The sequence below is a fragment of the Protopterus annectens genome, chromosome 12.part0, assembly GCF_019279795.1.
Source record: "Protopterus annectens isolate FY-2018-M chromosome 12.part0, PAN1.0, whole genome shotgun sequence".
Classification (NCBI taxonomy): domain Eukaryota; kingdom Metazoa; phylum Chordata; order Ceratodontiformes; family Protopteridae; genus Protopterus; species Protopterus annectens.
The window spans coordinates 589,240,956-589,258,615 of NC_056746.1; the positions used below are offsets into that span (position 1 = coordinate 589,240,956).

The window sequence follows — 17,660 nt, forward strand, 5'->3', positions numbered from 1 at the left end:
CGGAGGCAGTCGGGGGAAGATTGTCACTATACCCTGAAGCCTGGCTATCCCTAACTCAAGACAAGTGGGTACAGTCTATCATTTCCGAAGGCTATAGAATCCCTTTCCTTTTCATTCCGAAGCAATCCAAAAAATCCCTTCCAGACGTTCCACCCAGTCAAAGGGAGCAAGCAGCATTAGAAATTTCAAAGCTGCTCGCAAAAAGAGCCATTCAACCAGTTCCAGCAGACCAAACAGGATCCGGAATCTACTCCAAATTCTTTTTGGTTCCAAAGAAAACAGGGGACTGGAGACTCATTCTGGATCTCAGCAACTTGAACAAGTTTGTCAAGAAAACAAAGTTCCGGATGGTCACGCTGCAGTCCATTCTACCCCTTTTGGGGCGGGACAACTGGATGTGCTCAATAGATCTCCAGGATGCGTACTATCACATCAGAATGAGTCTACGCTCCAGGAGGTTTCTCCGGTTCAGGCTGGGAACCAGTCATTTTCAATTCAAAGCCCTGCCCTTTGGTCTCACTACAGCCCCCCCGAGTGTTTACCAAATGCATGGCAGTGGTAGCCTCTCATCTGAGACGACAAGGATTCCAGGTGTTTCCTTATTTAGACGACTGGCTCCTTACAGCCCCCACCAAGCATCTTTTACTTCTCGCCAGAGACTACACCTTTCACACATGTCAGGCACTAGGCATTTCAATAAACTACGAAAAGTCTGTCTTGTCGCCTTGTCGTGTTGTTACCTTCATAGGCGCAAATCTAGACACACTCAATATGTCAGCCAGACTCACAGAGCAGAGAATAGCAGACATACACAGGCAGGTCTCTGTTGTCTTGCAGAGCAACAAAGTCAAAGCCAAACTGATCCTGAAAGTTTTAGGGATTATGGCGGCGGCCATCCCCCTTCTACCATTAGCTCACTTCCATATGAGAATTTTACAATGGATGCTTTTCACACAATGGTCTTACCAAAGACTTCCAATGTCCCATCCTATTCGAATAACTCAATCGTGCAAGAATCCTCTCTCTTGGTGGATCACATCTCCCCAGCTCCTCCTAGGGAGACCTTTCGTCCCTCCCCCTCCGGTTGCTACAGTGACAACGGACGCCTCCCTGATCGGGTGGGGGGGGCATTACCAGGGCAGGACAGTCCAGGGCATGTGGCAACCATTCGAGTGCCACTTGCACATAAACGTCCTAGAGATGAGAGGAGTGCTTCTAGAGTTGCAAGACTCTCTTCCCAAGGGAACTATAGCAATTCAGACAGACAACATGTCTGTAGTGTGGTACATCAACAAACAAGGCGGAACCAGATCTTACCCCCTATGTCGTGAGGCACTCAAGACTGTGACAATGGGCGATTTCTTCTCAGCGATTTCTGTTAGCAACGCACATCCCCGGGAAGTCCAATGTGATTGCAGACAAATTGAGCAGAGCTATTCTCATGCCTCACGAGTGGTCTCTGAAGAATTCAGTGTTGGAGAAAATTTTTCGAAAGTGGGGCCGGCCTTGCTGCGACCTTTTCGCTACTCCCCAAAACAGCAAGTGCGACGATTTTTTCACCCTCTTTCCCCAACCAGGCCACCCCAGCGGAGACGCTCTAGTGCACGTTTGGCCCCAGGGACTTCTGTATGCTTTTCCTCCCTTCCCACTGATATCTCAGCTGATACAGAAAGCCATCGCTCAGAAAGCTTCCATGATCCTCATTACCCCTTACTGGCCTCGACAAGTTTGGTTCCCATTTCTCCACTGTTATCTGTTGGAGCAACCTTGGCATCTGGACCCAGTTCCAGACCTCTTGACCCATCAGTCGGGTCAGTTGCACCACTCCCTTCCTTCTCTGAACCTCACAGCGTGGTTCCTCCAATTCCAACTTTAGGCAGGCTTCCTCTGATATCTCACTCAGTTAGAGATATCTTGATAGCCTCTCATAAATCTTCCACTCGGAAGATTTATCATAACAAGTGGAAACGTTTTTCCTATTGGGCGCAGTCAAAGAATATAGATCCTTTCACTGCTTCCATTCAATCAGTTCTTGACTTTCTAGCGAACTTTTCCACTCAGGTTCGTCTCCATCTACCATTAGAGTTCAATTGGCAGCAATTTCGAACTTTCATGTTGGAGTCTGAGTCCTCCATTATGTCTCACAAACTCTGCAAAGCCTTTTTAAAGGGAGTTTTTCTCCTCAAACCACCCATCAGAGATCCTCCTCCCCAATGGGATCTCAACTTGGTTCTGACGTCCTTAATTCTTTCCCCCTTTGAACCTGCGGCTTCATGTTCGATAAAGTTACTTTCTTGGAAAACACTCTTTTTAGTAGCTATCACTTCAGCTAGAAGAGTCTCTGAACTTCATGCTCTGTGTAGTCGACCCCCTTATCTTGTATTTCATAAGGATAGGGTGTCCTTACGTACTATCCCGTCTTTTTTGCCCAAGGTAGCTTCACTGGCAAATTTGAACCAAACCATTGAGCTTCCTGTTTTCTTCCCTAATTATTCTAATAGGTCAGAACAAAAGTTACACTATTTAGATATTCATCGCCAACTTAGGTACTATTTAGACAGGACCAAACAATTCAGGAAATCTGACCAACTGTTTGTTTCTTATGCAGAAGGTAGAATGGGCCTTCCAGTTTCTAAAGTGTCTCTCTCTAGATGGCTTACTTCGTTGATTACCCTAGTGTACGAGATAAGACATCAACAGTTGCCATCCAAACCCAGGGCTCATTCAACTAGAGCTTTAGCCACTTCTATAGCTTTCCAAGATAGACTGCCTATTGATTCGATTTGTTCTGCAGCTACTTGGGCTTCTCCCCATACCTTCATTTCTCATTATAAGTTGGACTTGGCCTCTAGAGACCGAGCCAACTTTGGTTCCACTGTACTCGAGAGTCTGTTCCGATAGGCCACCCGGGACAAGGTGCTAGGGACGTGGTCCCATCCAGCAAGAATGAAGGCGAGATAGACAACTTTTAGAAGTTATGTACCTACCATAACGTTCCGTGTTAGTTGTCTTCTTCTCGCCTTCTTTCTTGCGTCCCACCCTCCTTCCCCCTAGCCAGGACAGACCTAGAGGAGATTTTCTTTGTTCCTTATGGAATTTTCTTGCTGGCCTTAGCTTTCAAATGAGATCTGAGGAGTTACCGCCTAGCATTGTGGGATATAGGGGAGCCTTGAGCCGGTGGAACTAGCTCTCGAGCTTTTAGAGTGGCCGAGTCGGAACCGAGGATCGGCTCCGAACCCATCCAGCAAGAAAGAAGGCGAAAAGAAGACAACTAACATGGAACGTTATGGTAGGTACATAACTTCTAATTCTTCCTTATTTAGGAAATATCATTGTTTTCGATTACTATTGTTGGTTCCTGGTCTGTTGTAACGCGAAAGTTCTCCTGCATATAATTGAGCTGTTGGGGATGTGAAAGGGGAGAAAAAGCCCTAGCTTTGTTGTCAGATTCCCCAGCACTACTGTTGACTTCAGAAGAGGCAAAAGAAACATTTACTTGCTGTTTCTGCTTAGCAGAAGTGGCTCTAGAGCCTCCATATGTGTTTTGTTTAACTGTCTTCTTATTTTATTTATTTTATTTTACATTTGTTAACCGGGCTGGTCCAACTGGATGCATATCCTTTTTCAGTAGAGGCCCGAGGAGAAAAGCTCCAATCATAATCTTCAAACACAAAATATCAAAACAAGTTATATAAAAAAAATACAGGTTATAACAATACAAGTTACAAAAAGTATAAAAAAGTAGACGTTGTACATTTACAAGGTTAGTAAAAAAAAAAAAGTCCATTTACATAGAAGTATAATGAGATGAGAAAATGAGAAAATTAGATGATTCTTGAAAATGTTCCCCGAGCTGTAATCTTGGAGGTCCCATTCTAATTTGTGAATCTTCCTTTTAATGATGTCACCGGAATTCTCCTCAAGTGAAGCATTCATTGAACATAACTGCTCAAAACAAGCTGTACCAATTTGTGCAGAAAGGGTAGAACAAGATACAGAAATTTCTTCCCTTACTTTTTGTTGTTTAAGAACATCTCTTTCAAGTAAAATTTGGGTCCATTCTTTAACGCAATGATGGGCAGCCACTGCCTATCTATTTTCAAACTGTTTATCAGTAGAGTTAAAAGGAGTAGTGGGGCATTTAACAAAACGCAGAACCCTGGGTGTAATATCAAGATCTAAATATCTCTTAAGCCCCAAAATGTTATAATAAATCACATTTTCTTTGTTAAGCAGCCTCTCAAGGGAATCAATATTACTACGAACCTCAGTGGAAAAATTATTACCAGCCATAAGTCCACCAACATTTTCAAATGGATTGTCGCTTCTCTTGGCTCTACCTTCCTCCAGAAATCTTTCCCAAGACAGAAGGAGGCTGTGCATGCTGAGCTGAAGTGCCTTCCAGCAGTGCACCCGGTTGTAATTTATTCCTCAGGGAAGACAGAGTAGAAGACTGTGCAGAATCAGTAATATCTGGAAATAAATGAGGCAACTGCAGAAGTGAATTGCTGGCCATATTCACTAAACAACAAAATAAAAAATAGAAAAAATAAATAAAAACGCAAAGAAAGCGAAGGACACCAACTGCAGAAGCATAAAATTCAAAATTGTTTAATACTCCAGCACCTCGGCTAACAAGCCTTCATACAGAAGCACAAGTTGCACTTAAATAACAAATATCACTTCATAGGTAGGTGCTAGGCTATCGGCCCAAGGGCCTACGTAAGCCTAGCCAACAAGGTTCCCTGGCTTACGCCACCCAAGAAAGTTATTTTCCTGTGCCACTGTCGAGCAGACACACAGAAGTGATCCCCGGGGTGTATTTCCTATTTCCCATCCACTCATCAAGATTTTTCTTGAAGAGTGCTAATGAAGAACTTTGCTTGACCTAGATGGGTAGCCTGTTCCAGAGTATGGGAAGTCTCTGGGACAGGAATTTATCCCTCCAGAATGTCCTAGTGTCAAGGTTTAGGTCCCTAGAGCATGTAGCTCAGAGGGATTGGGATTTCTTTAGCTGTAGCATGTCCAACAGCTCTGGGTTTGACATAGCTTTATATGTTTGGCAGAGATCACCTCGGAGTAGGCGATATGCTACGGAGTAAAGTCGGAGTTTTTTGAGGCGGTCACTGTAGAGCACTTGTTTGAAGCCAGTAATCCTCTTTGTGAGGTACTTCTTTGGCCTTTCCAGCTGCTGCAGATGTCTTGTGAGGTACATTCCAAAAGGGGCGTTGTAACTCTATAATGGGTCTAATGAGTGTCGAGTAGAGGGGAACAATTGCCTCTTTTTTCCTGAATGAGAACCCTTTTATGATGAGGTGTGCCACGTAGAAGGACTTCCTGACTACTATGATGATGTAACTATCAAAGGAGAGACTACTGACCACCTGGGTCCCAAGGTCTCTTATCACACATTTGGTGTTAAGTAGATTGCTGCCTATGTGGTAGTTCATGGGTACTGAGTTTTTACCAAAGGGGATGACACTGCACTTCTTGGCATTGAGCTTAAGGCCATGGGACACCAGGCATCTGTCTCAGTGAGGCCCTTCTATAGGATGTACACATCATTTGGGGACTTGACTACAGCTCCTAGTTTGCAGTCATCTGCAAACTTCATTAGCCAGAGGCCTTCTGTGTTAGCATGTACTTCAGAGAAGTAGATACCAAACAGGAAAGGTCCCAGGACGGAACCCTGTGGTACTCCACTTGTCACTGCTTTGAGGTCAGATTTGGATTCTGCAACTTTTGCAGTGTGGGTTCTGCCAGTGAGCCAGTTGGCAACCCATCTTGTGACGTAGGGATTTATACCTAGTTTGTGAGTTAGCCATAATTCCAGAATGGGGGATGGTGTCGAAAGCCTTGGCGAGGTCAAGATAGGCTGTGTGACCCACCTTACCCTCATCTACGGCTTTGGTGACTGCCTCAAAGAAGTCGATCGGGTTCAGGAGGCATGATCTGCCTTTCACAAACCCAAACTGGGTGGGATCCAGAGTTTGGAGGTTACCAAAGTCTTTGTTTATGAGTTCCATGATGATACCGTTCCATGGCCTTGCAGACCAGGCTCGTCAGGCTAATAGGTCGATAGTTCCCGGGATCAGTGGTGGCTCCCCTTTTGTGGAGTGGGATAACTGTTGCTGTGCGCCATTCAGTGGGCACAAAGCCTGATGATCGGCTATTATTGAACATGGTGCTTAAGTGGGGAGCCAGTTCATTCTGAAGTTCGTGTAAAACGCAGCCTGGGATGTTGTCCAGTCCCACAGATGCTGTGTTTTTGGCTTTAGAGTGCAGTTTTTACCTGTGTAGTTGTGATTACTGGGACTCTGCATTCTTCCTGTATAGATATGGGCCCTTTAGGGGGTGAGAGGGGGGTAAAGTTAGCACTGAACCTATCTGCCAGGATGTTGGCAATATCAGTTGGTTTTGTAATTTTCGTGCCTTTGTGCTGTAACTCAGAGCAGATCTGGGTGTTGCCATTAAGATTCTTGACATAGCTATAGAATGCTTTGTGGTTGTCCTTAGAATTAGTGGTGATTTTGTTTTCATAGCTAGCTTTGGAGGATCTTATAAGGGATCTCAACTTTTTACTGAGGCTGACCAGGGAGCTCCTCCACTCATGGGATTTTACTCTCTTTTGCAACAGTTTCTTCCTTCTGTTGTTCAATTTGTTTATGGCAGGGGACCACCAGATTGGCTTCCTTTTTTTGGAGGATAGCATCTTGGTTCTGTTTGGGATAGCATGATCCATGCACTCGTGTAAGTGCTTATAGAGTGCATTTGTGTAGGATTCAGCAGTTGTAACTGTATTGTCCATCTGCATGGGTGTCATGAAGTTCACCACTTCTGTCTTAAGAAGCATGAAGTTGGCTTTGGAGAAATTTTTTACTGTGGTTTCCTTAATGGGGGAGGGGGTGGGATGTGGATATCAAGGGTGATTAGCTTATGATCGGATAGGACCAACGAGGAGATGACTTCAGGTGTGGAACACCAGTTACTCATGTTGGTAATGACTAGGTCTAGGATATTGTTGCCCCTGGTGGGGGTGTGGATAAGTTGATCTAGGGCATTGGAGGATGTTCATCGTGTTATACTGCTGCAGTCATCACACTTGGGTTATCCTGCCATCAGGCGGTCCCGCAGTCGGCCGAATCCCAAGGTCTTGGTCCGGCATCGGTTGTCGTCGCTTCTTCCCTGACATCAGTGCGACAGGGGTATAAAAGAGGCAGCCGACGCCATTTTCTTCAGTCTTTCTTGCCGCGCTGTGCCCGAAGCAGAAGCAGTTCGCAAGTGCCGGTCGGCTAGCTCCTGAGATTTTCGAATCGAATTTCAGCCCGAAGTCTTCTCTAAAGCTAAGTACCCCGTTGGGGAATCTTTTCTTGCCTCAGACCGATGTCAGACAAAGTTAATAATTGCATTTCTTGTGGGAAGCAAATACCTCATAAGGATTTTCATTCTTATTGTATTCCTTGCCTAGGCCCAGACCACGACGTCTCTGGTTGTCGTTTTTGTGCTAGGTTCAACAAACGTACAATCAAGCGTCGGGCAGATTTCGCCCAACATTATTTTGGCAGAAAATTTAACTATAGCATGTCGTCGGAACAACCGACATCAGCAATGATTAAAAAACGCAAGGATAAGGACAGGCATAGGCCAAGACCAGATACCGAGGCCTCAGCAAGGCCTGCCACCGGTACTCCGCTTTTCACCGAGGCGCCTACGCAGCCCCTGACTACCGCTGAATTAGAAATTCTGACAGCCTCCCAGACCGAATCAGCTGGGCCCTATGCCTAAAAAACAGATGCTTAAGATGGCTGAGGATTTAATTACCCTTATCAGGGGTTCACAACCCCCTCCTGACAAAAGGCCTAGACTGGAGGAAGATTATTCTTCCTCTGACCAAGCATCCATTTCCTCAGCTAACTCAGAGGACCAGGTTTATTCCTTCCCTCCTTATGAAGACTCAGATGCTGAAGAGTCCATTCCCTCTGTCTCCCCCCCGAAGACTACTCTTTTGGGGAAACTTTACACACCATGAGGGAACACTTCCACTGGGAAGGCCAAGATTTCTCTGACTCTAAGAAAAGACTCTCTGAGTTTCTTCTTCTCCCACAGCATAGACCCCTTGCAATTCCTCCAGTTTTAGACATTTTGGATGATGTTTACACCGAATCTAGTCTAAACCCAGATTCCTTACCTCCTGCACCAGCTAAACCAGACAGATACTACCGAGTTCCTGATTCTCATAAGTTTCTATATAAAAGCCCTGTTGCAGACCCCAAAACCTTTTCCCAGGGTCCCAAAGAGGTTAAGGATTCTACTGCTAAGAATCCACTACCTTCTGAAAGAGATTCCAGAGCATTAGAAAGATGGGGGAAGAAAGTGTATACATCTGCCACTTTGGCCATGAGGGCCTTAAACTGCCAATTCCACATGCTAAAATACCAGCAGTACTTGATTACACAGTTAAAGCAGAAAATGATCCCTCAGACAGATCAACCTGATTATAAAGAGATGCAGGATTTGCTGCATGCAGCAGAACAGGTGGGAAAGCATACCTTACAGTGTGGTTTTGATTCATTGGAAGCCTCATGTAGAGCAGCTGTCACAGGATCTGTAATACGTAGACATGCTTGGCTAAAAGAGCAAGCCTTACCAGAACATGTCAAAGAAAAGTTATTGGATGCTCCATTGCAGAAAGATGTGTTATTTAGTGTCAATGCAGAGGAAGTTTTAAAGAAAATGGAAGAAAAGGCAAAATCTATGCAGACAGTTAAAGATTTTTTACAGGTTCAACCTGTAGAAACTGGCCATCCAAAAACTGGTCCTTTCCTGTATCAGACAGACCCCAAAGGGGTAGGTACAGATGCCCAAGGGGCAGAGGCCAGCCACAAGGTTCTTTCAGGCCTAGACAGTGGCACACAACAACTCAAAGAGGTGGAGACGAAAGATCTCAACCCTTCAGGAAACAAACACAATGACTTCCCTCTTCGCCTGCCAAGCAAAATTGCCCTGGCAGCACCTTTGGGAGGAAAACTGGCTCTATTTCCACAAAATTGGCACATCGTAATGAAGGACAAATGGGTTCTGGATATTATTACCCGAGGCTACAGATTTCATTTTCACACTTTACCACGGATGAGAGGCATGCCAAATCTGCCTCCAAACCAATGGGCAGAGGCACAAATGCAAATTTCAACTCTAATGGGTATGAAAGCAATTCAAAAGGTACCTACAAAGGAGCAAGGCCAAGGTTTTTACTCAAGACTATTTCTAGTACCAAGAAAGGACAAAGCCTGGAGACCCATTTTAGACCTCTCAATTCTAAACACATACCTGGAGGTACCCAAATTCAAAATGCTCACACTACAGCAGCTTCTTCCCATGCTGGGCAAGGAGTCTTGGCTGGTAACGTTGGACCTCAAAGAGGCATACCTGCATGTCCCTATCAGACAAGATTGCAGAAGAGATCTCAGATTTTTGGCAGGTACAATGCATTATCAATTGTCTGCATTGCCCTTTGGCTTATCTACTGCGCCCAGAGTATTTACGAAATGCCTGGCATCAGTAATTGCATACTGCAGACAACGAGGAATACAAATTTATCCATATCTGGACGACTGCCTGATCCAAGCGGACAGCAAGGCCATTCTATTACAGCATCTGGCATTTGTAACAAAGCTGCTAAGTTGCCTAGTGTACACAGTAAACAAAAAGAAGTCAAAGCTAATACCCTCACAAGACATAATATTCCTGGGTGCCAGCTTAAATACAACGGCCCAGATAGCTTATCTCACGCCAGACAAACAAAAATAACTGACTCAATACTTCAAAAAGATGACAACTTTTACCCAGCTCACTGCAAGGAAAATCCTGCAGGCATTTGGGTTCATGGCATCCTGCATTCAACTAATTCCACATGCAAAGCTGCATATGAGGAAATTACAATGGTACCTGAAAAGTGTATGGACTCAACACAGGCACAGCCTCGAAACAAGTACACCTGTCATTCCCTGCCTTCAAAAAGAGTTCCTATGGTGGGCTCAAGCATGTCAAATAAACAAGGGTCTTCCTTTTGTCTTACCTCCAGCAAACCAAACTATGACAACAGATTCTTCAGACTACGCCTGGGGAGCACACATGGCAGGACAGTGCATACAGGGCAAATGGTCTGCAAAACAAATGCATCTACACATCAACCAAAAGGAAATGCTAGCTGTGCAAAATGCACTGACAGCCTTCAAGGACCTCTTGCATCAAGGACAACTACTAATAAGGACAGACAACTCCACAGTTATGTGGTACATAAACAAACAGGGAGGAACACACTCCTACCCTTTATGCAGACAATGACCTTGTGGAACACAACATTGACTTACCAAGTACAACTGCAAGCACAATTCCTGCCAGGAAAGGAAAACATACTGGCAGACGAATTAAGCAGAAATATGGCAGATCCTCACGAGTGGAGACTACACCCACAAGTATTTTCAATGATAACTCAAAGGTGGGGATGCCCAGACATAGATCTATTTGCCTTCCCCAACAATTGCCAACTACAGAAATTTTGCACAAGGACTTATCATTCCCTAGCCTGGAAAGTGGATGCTCTTTCTTTCAGTTGGACAGCATTGACAGTCTATGCCTTCCCACCACTACCTCTATTGACCCAAGGTATTACTGAAAGTCAGATCATAGGTTCATAGGTTCATAGGTTGGTACTAGGCTATCAGCCCTAGGGCCTATACAAGCCTAGCCGTAACAATTCCCTGGCTATTTCTTCCCACATTATTTACTTTCCTGGACCCCTGTCTAGCAGGGCGACTGACGTGATCCCTGGGGTGAATTTCCTTTCTCCCATCCAATCGTCAAGGTTCCTCTTGAAGAGGTATAAAGAGGCACTCTGCTTGACATGTATGGGCAATCTATTCCAGAGTCTGGGGAGTCTCTGGGTCAGGAACCTATCCCTCCAGCATGTTTTGTTTATTGTGATGACAAGGTTTAGATCCCTAGAGCGTGTAGCTCTGAGAGATTGGGATTTCTTTAAGTGTAGCATGTCCAACAGCTCTGGGTTTGACATGGCCTTGTATGTTAAGCAGAGATCGCCTCTGAGTAGACGATATGCAACAGAGTATAGCTGGAGTTTTTTAAGGCGGTCAGCGTAGGGCATCTACTTTAGGCCTGTGATTCTTTTAGTGAGGTATTTCTGAGGCCTTTCCAGTTGTTGCAGATGTCTTGAGAGGTACATACCAAATGGGGCGTTTTATTCTATAATGGGTCTAATGAGGGATGAGTACAGTGGGACAATGACCTCCTTTTTTCTGGATGAAAAGCCCTTCGTGATGAGGTGTGCCACATAGAAGAATTTCCTGACTGTTGTGGCGATGTGGTTATCGAAGGTTAGACTACTGTCCACCTGTGTCCCTAAGTCCACAAATGATCCTCATTGCTCCGGACTGGCCATGTCAGCACTGGTACCCATTACTAAGGAACTTGACTCACAGCCCTCCATGGATCTTACCTCAATTCCCACTTCTGTTGACTCAGCAAAACTCTCAGATCCTTCACAGTGAGCTCAGGACTTTAAATTTAGCTGCATGGAGAATACCTTGAATTATCAATCAGCACTTCTCTCAAAGGATGTACTGAATGTCATTTTGGAGGCCAGGAGGCGCAGCACCAGAAAAACTTACTCAGACAAATGGAAAAGATTTTGTGCATGGAATCAGGCTAAAGGCCATAATCCTGGGATACCAAACATTCCTCAAATACTGCAATACTTAACTGAGATGCTACACAAAGGCCTTTCTTTCTCATCCATTAAGATCCATGCTTCAGCCATTTCAGCTCAATATAATACGGATCCTCCCATCTTCTCACACCCTTTACTAAGGCAGTTTCTCAGAGGGGCTAAGAATATAAGACCCCCCCCAGAAAACCCCCAACGCCAGCTTGGGACCTCAACCTCGTTTTAGAAAAATTAACACTGCCTCCTTTTGAACCAGCCTTCTCAGCAGAACTACAATACTTGTCATGGAAAACAGTTCTGTTGCTGGCTATCACCTCAGCACGCAGGGTCTCAGAACTACAGGCACTCATGGCAGTGGAACCTTTCATCATTTTCCATCAGGACAATCTCTCTCGACGAACTAACCCTACCTTTGTGCCAAAGGTAGTATCCAGTGTGGCTTTGAATCAGACCATTCATTTACCCAAATCCTCAGAATAAAGGAGAAAAACTCCTTCACTCTTTGGACATTCATAGACAGCTACGTTACTATTTGGATAAGACAAAGACCTTCAGAAAAACTGACTAACTCTTTGTATCCTATGCTGCAGGTTCACAAGGAAAGGCTATTTCAAAACAGACCATCTCCAAATGGATAGCACATTGTATCCGCTTTTGCTACTCGCACCATGGGAAAGCAGTGCCTGTTAGTATTAGGTCCCTTTCTACCAGGGCTACAGCAACCTCAGCAGCCTTTCTCAGGGGGGATCCAACCAAGGACATTTTGGAGGCAACTACTTGGAGTTCAGTGCACACCTTTACCAAACACTACCACCTTCCATTATACTCAAAAACCAGAGCTGGTTTTGCCACTGCAGTTCTGCAGGACATCCTAGCTTCGCATAACCCAGTTTAGTACCAGCCACCCATCCATAGCTTTGGGATTCAACCCAAGTGTTGATGACTGCAGCAGTATAACACGATGAACATAGTACAGTTTTGTACCTACCATAAATGTAGATGTTCGAGTGTATATACTGCTGCAGTCCAGGTTACCCTCCCACCTTCCCCTCTACATACCAGGGTGTTAGTTATAACTCCATGTACATCAATCAATTGGATGCATGTCTATATGGTGTATTTGCTAACAGCTAGTACTACTGTTTATCTCCTAAGGTATTTTTGCATAGTTATTTGTATTGCCTTCCTAGTTGGGGGCACCTGACATCTGGGGCAAGAAAAACTGAAGAAAATGGCTCTTTTATACCCCTGTCGCACTGACGTCAGGGAAGAAGCGACGACAACCGACACCGGACCAAGACTTTGGGATTCGGCCGACTGCGGGACCGCCTGACGGCAGGATAACCCAAGTGTGATGACTGCAGCAGTATATACACTCGAACATCTACATTTATGGTAGGTACAAAACTGTACTTTAAGAATTCCAGAAAGTGTTGAGCTAAGGAGTTGGTACACGAGTAATTTTCCCAGTTAATGGTGGGGTAGTTGAAGTCGCTCATTATTAGGGTGTTTGGTTGAACCCTAATATTTTCCAGTACATCAAGAAAAGAGGAGTAGGAATCCTGGGGCATGGTGGGGGATCTGTAGCAAGCTACAATTTGGATTGCAGTTTTGCCCAGAGTTAGTTGTACTTGGATGACCTCGGATGCGTTATGCTGAGCAACTAGCCTGGAGGTGTGGATATCCTTAATGAATATGGACACACCTCCGCCTTTGGTGTTTTGGTCCAGGTTACATGGCCGAAAAGTGTGGTATGAGTTATAGCTTGGTAGTGCAGGGTTGCTGTCTGGAGCCTTGAACCAGGTCTCAGTCACTGCACAGATATCAATGTTCTCCATTTTAAGGAGTGCCTCAAGTGAGTGCATTTTGAGATTTAGAGTTCTAACATTGAGTAGCATTACCCTCAGTTTTTGCTTGCCTGTTCCTGTTATGGTGGTGAATTTGTTATTTGAACCCTGCCTAACAAAGGCACTATAGGGGCAACAGGAGCCTTAGCCAGTATCTGGAATCCCAGGGGCGATAGGTGCAGGCCATCTGTGGCAAAGCATTGTGGTCTTTCTACCATGTCATCCCAAGCAGACAGATACTGGATCCCCTTAAAATGATACCAGAAGCTTAGCCAATTGTTGAAGTCAATCATTTTGTCCTTGTACTGTGGTATCATTCTGGACGATGGCAGAATGCTACTCAGGGCTAGGGTCTTACCTGCCTGGGCTACAAGATCGGAGAGCTCTTCCATGTCTCTTTTCATGTAGTCCAGGGAGGTACATCTCAGGTCATTCACACCAACATGGACAATGACAGAGTCATATTTGTACTTGTTGTGGAGTGACCTGAGTGCGTGGGTTATGTGGCGGATTCTGACACCCGACAGGCAGCTGACAGTAACCTTCTCCTTGTTTAGCCAGGTGAGTGGGACATCAGTGTGCCTGATTATAGAGTCACCTATGACTAGTGTGTTGGGTACGTTGTTTTGCCTTATTGGCTGTGGTTGAGTGGCACACTGAGTCTGTGGGCTGTGTGTCATTTGGGTTTGTGTTGGGGGGATGGAGGTTGCTTGCATTTCTGCTTTGGAGGTCTCTGTTGCTTAGACAGATTATTATTGATAGCATCCGCAAATGTTTTTGTGTTACTTTGTGTGGATTTTGGTGGTATAGATTTAGTGATACTATGTGATGAGTGTGGTGTGGTACAAATGTTTACCTTCTCCTCATGACTGTCAAGTTCATTCTTGGTTGGAGAGAGCTTTACCTCCAGTTTGGCTAGATAAGTGCATCTCTCACAGGTTGTAGTGTTGGGTGGTAGGAGGAGAGGGTTGTCTGTGTACATGAGGCAATTTCTACATTGCCTCAACATGCCCAGATTTATCAGATAGACAGGAGAGAACACTGGGACCTGACCCTTGGACATGCCTGAATAAAAAACTATTTTCCTGTAGATAAGTGAGTACAATAGCTGTTTTCTCTAAGCCAGTGAGAAAAGTAAGTACAAAAACTGTTTTCCTGTAGGTAATGAGGAAGATTGAGTGCTATAGTAATTAGTAGCTTATTTAGTGCTTACAAGTTCTGAACAAGTGCTGAGCATGAATAAGCAAATTTAAGTGCTAAAACTAAGAATCTATATCTGCACTGGACGAATTACAGGACAGAAACAAGTACAAATGCAGGCTTTCAAATCAGAAAGTTGAGAGAGATGGAAGATTGCCCAAACGGCTAATAACTACAATTTCTGGGCCAGAACCACTCCTTATGTGGTAGACAGGTTACCTAGTACTTACCACTCCCACTGATAAGCTAGAAGGCTTTCCTCCAACACAGAAAGGCTTGGGGGGCTCAGAAGCTTACATACAGTCCTGGATACAGCAAATCTGTATCTGGAACACTAGTTACAGGAAAGGTAGGAAACAGGCTTACAGTTTTTTGTTTTGTTTTTTTTTACAGAAAAGTAGCAAAAACAGTAGTAAAAACAATTCAGATGCAGTGCAAGCTAGCACACTTGAGCATGTAGCAATATTAGACCAAACGCAGTTTAAAAAATGCAATTAAATTAAAAAGGACTAAAAGCAAGTGCTGAAAGAGTTTATTAGGTAGAATGTGGTAAAGAGATGGGACTAGGGGAGTGTCCCAGATCAAATCTACAGTGGGGCGGGCAACTGCAAAAGCCACCAAATTTAAACTACAAACCACAAATAGGGAAGGGGGTTGGGACAAAACAGTTTCAGCAGAGATCTAAGCAACAACTAACAGTACAAACTTTAAAACCAAAAAATATACTCAGCTCTGTATATTTGCAGATCAGTCTCTCAGAACAGTGAGACAACAGTTTCAACAGAGATCTAAGCAACAATTAACAAACTCTATAATCAAGAAAAATATACTCAGCTCTGTATATTTGCAGATAGTCTGTAAGGCAGTCTCTCAGAACACAGGTTCCAGCAATTTAAATGCAGGCTGTTACAGGTCAAATTAAGTGATCTTTGAGTTAGATACCACACCAGCTGTAAAAACCAATTATATCAACTGAAGACACGGCAGAAAATGGGGTGGGGGGGACAGTTTCAACAGAGATCTAAGCAACAACTAACAGTACAAACTTTAAAACCAAAAAAATATACTCAGTTCTGTATATTTGCAGATCAGTCTCTCAGAAAAGTGAGACAACGGTTTCAAAAGAGATCTAAGCAACAATTAACAAACTCTATAATCAAAAAAATATTCTCAGCTCTGTATATTTGCAGATAGTCTGTAAGGCATTCTCTCAGAACACAGGTTCCAGCAATTTAAATGTAGGCTGTTACAGGTCAAATTAAGTGATGACTTCATTAATCAATTACCTACCTCCACATCCCCATAAGGGAATCCTGCAGGAAATTACTGTGCTTCAGAGCAGGCTCACAACACTTTCAGTTCTCTGCGCTACCCTTTGGCTTGTCTACCTGCTCCCAGGGTATTCACCAAATGCTTAGCCCCGGCCATAGCATTTTGCAGACAGAGAAATGTACAGATTTACCCTTATCTGGATGACTGCCTCATTCAGGCAGCGTGCAAAGAAAAGCTGCTCCAGGTCCTCCTCTTTGTCAAAACCCTCCTAACTTCCTTAGGGTTCACCATCAATGAGAAGAAATCAAAGCAAACACCCTCCAGGAAGATCATTTTCTTGGGAGTGCTGTTGGACACAGCATCCCAGATGGCCTTCCTATCCCCAGAAAAGCAGAACTTCCTGCCTCTACTTTACCAAGCTGGCTTCCAGAAGTCACCTCACTGTGAGGAAGTTCCTGCAAGCCTTGGGGTACATGGCATCTTGCATCCTTCTAATTCCTCTGGCCAGGCTTCACATGAGGAAACTTCAGTGGTATCTAAAGAACCTTTGGTGTCAGCGCGCTCAGCCTCTAGAAATCTCTCTCCCTTTGATCCCCTGTATATGGGCCGAGTTTCTCTGGTGGGCAGTGGCCTGTGCCAAGAACAAGGGTCTTCCCTTTATCCTCTGCCCTAACGGTCAGACCATCACTACCAATGCCACAGACATTGTTTAGGACGCTTACGTAGCAGGCAGGTGCAAGTCTTTGGGATGCCCAGCACCTTCCCTTACACATCAAGCAGAAGGAAATTATGGCAGTACAAAAGGGTCTGACATCCTTCAAACCCCATCTCAGGCCTGGGGTTCTCCTTATCAAAACAGACAACACCACAGTAATGTGGTACATCGACAAACAGGGACGGGCCTAATCTTGCCCTCTGTGCAGGCTAGCCATGAACCTCTAGCTGACAGCCTCCTCCATGGGATTACACCTAATTGCCCAATACCTACCAGGGATCAACAAATCCCTGCCAGACCACTTAAGCAGAAACTTACTGGACCCCTACGAATGGCAGCTCCACATAAAAATCTTTTTGCAAGTCACTCAGGAGTGGGGAACTCCGGAGGTGGATCTCTTTGCTTTGCACCTCAACCACCAGCTGAAAATATTCTGTACCAGGGAGTATCACCACATACCGTGGAAGGTGGATGCCTTGACCTTCCCCTGGAACTCCCTCTTTGTGTTTGCATTCCCTCCTCTGCCTCTTATTCCCAAGGTACTGATCAGGATAAGGGAGTAGAGACCAAAGGCCATCCTCATTGCTCCAGATTGGCCCAGACAGCATTGATGCCCCTTACTGCGCAGCCTGACATTACAGCCTGCCAGGCAGCTTCCCCTGATCTCAGACCTCTTGACTCAGGTGGGGGGGGGGGTGCTGCACCCAGACTTGCAGACACTCAAACTGTCAGCATGGCTAATACTCTAAAAGCAAACAAAGAGCCCCTACTAAGCAAACAGGTCCTAGACATTATCACAGAGGCCAGAAGACCCAGCACCAGAAAATCTTGCACAGAGAAATGGAAACGATTCTGCTTCTGAAGCCATTCCAGAGGGGGCAATTCC

General features: G+C 44.8%; 1 protein-coding gene across 1 annotated transcript in view; it reads left to right on the forward strand.

The window, feature by feature from the left end:
• The window catches only part of LOC122816730, a 2,226,031-nt gene that overhangs the window by 1,659,347 nt on the left and 549,024 nt on the right, over positions 1-17,660 (forward strand). The gene's annotated exons all lie outside the window — the stretch shown is intronic.